Source organism: Scardinius erythrophthalmus (genome assembly GCF_964197995.2).
Source record: "Scardinius erythrophthalmus genome assembly, chromosome: 9".
Taxonomy (NCBI): Eukaryota; Metazoa; Chordata; class Actinopteri; order Cypriniformes; family Leuciscidae; genus Scardinius; species Scardinius erythrophthalmus.
Genome location: NC_138229.1, coordinates 39,138,165 through 39,142,353, shown reverse-complemented (window position 1 = coordinate 39,142,353; position 4,189 = coordinate 39,138,165). Strand labels below are relative to the sequence as shown.

General features: G+C 39.1%; 1 long non-coding RNA gene across 1 annotated transcript; it reads right to left on the bottom strand.

Moving 5' to 3' along the window:
• Positions 1 to 1,899: 1,899 nt before the first annotated feature.
• LOC308695936 lies at positions 1,900 to 2,791 on the bottom strand. The gene is made up of 3 exons (XR_014030766.1): positions 2,482 to 2,791; positions 2,310 to 2,389; positions 1,900 to 2,046 (listed from the first exon to the last, which is right to left on the bottom strand). It is a non-coding gene; the product is annotated as an uncharacterized lncRNA (long non-coding RNA).
• Positions 2,792 to 4,189: the final 1,398 nt, after the last annotated feature.

Genomic DNA, 4,189 nt, shown 5'->3' with positions numbered 1-4,189 from the left:
ATGGTCTAGAATTTTTATGAATCAGTTTACAATCAGTTCCAATTTCTTTGTTCAAGTTTTATTGTTCATTTTTACGAATCTATACAAAACTTGAACTGCTACTGTATATGTTGTATGTTTACAAACATCCACAAATGTAGTGATGTTATTAATTGTTCATTTTTAAAAATCTATACATATCTTTTTATATGCACTCACACACACTTGCTCATTTGTTATTGCTATTCATTCCATTTTGATGGTCATGTATTTTTACCCAATATGTAATATATGTAATATAATTGTTCATTTCTGTTCTGTTACAGTTAGTAATAGATGATTGGAATAAATTATAACATCTTAAGACTCCAACATTTCTCATTGTAACATTTTGTTCAGGTTTGATTCTAATCATAATGTAATATTATTGAGAGACTGTTTTTTTTTTTTTGTACAAAAAAATGCTAAACTTTGACAATTTCTTTATTTTTGTTATAATTGTGATTTCATAAATATTAAGATATGACTCAAACTGAATCCAACTTGTGAAAAGATATCTTTCAGGTAGTCAAATAGCAAATAGCATAATGGAGCCCTATAGCTGTAACGTCTCGGGGTAGATGAACAAGGCGAACTCGAAGTACAAAAATAACCAAGGTTTAATATTCCAACAGGCAAACAATCCAACAACCAAAACTGTGTGTATGAACACAAACAATAACCGGCCAGTGAACAGAGAAACAGGGGGAGCTTAAATACACAGAGATAATGACAAAGACAACAGGTGACGGTGATGATGATGAGTGAAACACAGGTGAAGGCGGTTATAACAACGATGATGATGACGGAGGATACTGGGAAGTATAGTGCTGAGAATACAGATGGTGAATGTGACAATAGCCATCTAGTGGTTAAATTGTTTTGTTTTTAAACTGTATTTTCCAAAAAAAATGGGCATAAATTTTACACATCTATACAAAACTGATTTATTTTTACAAATTTATAAAACCTGAACTGATTAAATTTAATAGATTTACATACAAAACTAGAACTGATTTACTGTAAATTATTCTAAGAGTAACAGTAAATAGTAACAGTATCTATTTCAAACACACAGCCATGTAAAAATAAAAAAAGAAGTGATCCCCCTTCTCCCTAATGATTTGTGCAACCTCTGCATCTTTGTAGATTCTTTGGATGACCATGTCATCCTCTGCAAACACCACAAAATCACACCACTCCATTCCACTTAATAGAAGCTGGCCTTGGACCTGCCAGTAGTAGCTGTGCTGCCGTTTTAATTGCATTGTGTTGCCATGCAACTTCAAGTACTTGCAATCAACATAGCTCTTGCAATTTGGGCATTTAATCTCAACCAAACCATAGGGAGGGTTTTCGGTTGGGTCAAATACAACCCCGTCAGGAGAAGACCCTAACCAGGGGGCATCGGGGTGGATGATAAACCCACAGGGCCAATAGTTTGTGTTCTTGACCCTGCAGTACTCCTCAATGGCAACAGGTTCAAGTACCAGACCCCTCTTCATGGCAGCAGTTTGAACAGTGCCCTTCAAAATCCTCTGAGCGAGCTGCTGTGCTGTACTCTCACCTCGAACATGGCACAGTTCTCTAAAGTGTGAGGACGTTAGCCGTGGTCGACGAACCTGATGCCACTCTGCAGACAAGCTCTGGTCCCGTGTGGAAGCCTCCACCTGTCTGGCCATTTCAATACTTGTCTGCAGGGACACCAGATGAAGCTGTTGTTGTTCACTGCAAACAAATTGACAGGTTGTAGGCTCCAACCTGTAATCAGCCAATGGCAGAAGTGGAGGTGGAGGTGCATCTGAGTGCAACTGGATGGTCCTGGTGGGTGCTACTGGGTGCTGAGAGGCGATGGCACTTCCCTCCTGCACTTCTCCTAGTGCTGACTGGACTAATGGAACATCAGAACTAATGGCCATGGTGGTGATGAGTGGCGCCAAGGTCGCAGGGAAATCACTATACACCTCAGCCACTTTGAGCATGTCCACATCTGGCAGTTCTCCCCTCAGTGCTTTGTAAAGTGTGCTCCTGTGTATATAGTTAGTTAGTAGTTAGTATACTTTATTGTCCTTTTTCAGGAAATTTGTCTTGGATACACAACATATACATACATACAACATATGCACACACAAACCAATAAAGAGCTAAAAGTGTTAACAGCATCAACACTCCCTCTTCCCACCATATAGGCAAATTGAAATGGAACATGATATATGTTTCAAATGTTATTTTATTTTCATATTTTAATCATGTTTTATCTAAATTATAGAAATAAGATAAAACATTATTACCTTACACCATTTCCAACCGTCTTTTGCTTGGGTTTGGCTGACAACACGACCATGTCTCTGACCCGGCCTGGCTTCACACCCTGTTGATAGTAATGGTCTTTAATGAAAGCAAGCTTTGCACGTGTACCAATTCAGCTGACTACACTATGAAACAGTGTGGTCTCAGACTTACCATAGACCTTGGCTTGTGCCAGCGTTGCTCTGTTTCAGTGCAACTAAGGACAGGGGGTACAGCACTGATCTGAAGCTGAGAGTAGTGTGCTGTCTGATAGAGCAGTGCAACATTGTGATTGCACAGTGCCTTACCAGCCACACATGAACACACAGCCTCAAACAGTTGCACCGGGAATGAGTGCTCAAGTGTAATCTTTAAAAAAAAAAAAAAAGAGAGACAATTTTACAAACTAATCATATTACAGATAACCATTACCATCTTAAATATAGTACAGGCACAGGAAATGGAAAAAAAATCAACATTTCAGATTGTTAGTCATGGTAGGCTTAACCATATCATATTAGTCATATTAGTTAACAAATGACCAAAAATAGTCGTTTTTAGTTCTGTTTTTTTAAACATTATGTTAGTATTACATATGTGAGATGTTAGTAGGCTATTACAAGTCAAAAACGTTACATGAATACTGAACATACAGATAACTTAAACTTCAACTAACTTACAACTTAACACACAAACTTAAATTATAATATATAACAGCCGTCACAACCAGTTCCTGGGGTTTTCATGTGGGCTAGGTTAGATATTTGAGTGCTACTTTCTGCCGAATTTACTGATACAGAGCCTATCCTAGCGACACAAAATCCCCAGGACATGGTTGGAGCAGAACTGGCTGGAACAACTGAACTATCTTTGATCCTACTCTGAGGTCGTGAGGTTTCTCATTCTTCCTCAGTGACCTATGGCAGGTAGCGCGGACACTCACTCTCCCTGTCTCTGGCTCTTTGTTTGACACTGAGTTAAGAATAATGTCATGTTATGATCAAAACACTTAAAACAAGATAATATTCGTCAGGCTCATTCAATGTTTAACGTTACCGGTTAGCAAGATAGCTCATAGGCTAGACTAATACAAAGCATAGTAAATTAACTTACCTTCGTAATTGTCAATGTAGCTGGAAATATACATTTTAAACCCCTTCTCCCGCTTGCTCTTTGGGGCTGATGTTGAGGATTGTATAATCCTATGTACATCGTTTACGGTTATCCTTGGCAGGTCCTGCAAGCATCGTGTGTAAAATTCCATCTTCCTCGTTTTACTAAAGTTGACGTTAACGTTCTCGCTCTGACAAGCAGCTGCTCGCTGTCAGACTCGCTCTGACAGGAGTAACCGGAAGTCGTGCGGCCTACCGTGACAACCCGGAAATATCGAACGTTCCATTTATGCAACAAGCCTATCGTGTTACAACTAACCTCAGCGTATCTACCTTTAATCTATCATCAAACTCTTATCTTTTGTCAGTGTGTGTGTGTGTGTGTGTGTGTGTGTGTGTCTTACCAGATGGTAGAGATACCATAACACCCATTGTAGACACAGTGCCGCCAAGTGTGTGTGCGTGTGCGTGTGCGTGTGCGTGTGTGTGTGTGTGCGTGTGCGTGCGTGGCTACTGTATAGTGATGCATGTCGTGAAAGGTTTACACCGTATTCAATTGTAGACTATCATTTTGTTTTGATTATTGGATTTATTCACAAACAGGACTGTCCTAAACTGCATGAAGCTTTTGAAGTTTCCTAACTTTTGTGTCTGTCTATTTACGTGATGGTTGTGGTGAAAATAATATTATTTTGATGCAAAATGGCCCCCACATAGAGTTGGCACCCATCAGGATCAATCATTCTTTGTTAGCTTGTTTTTAATAATGA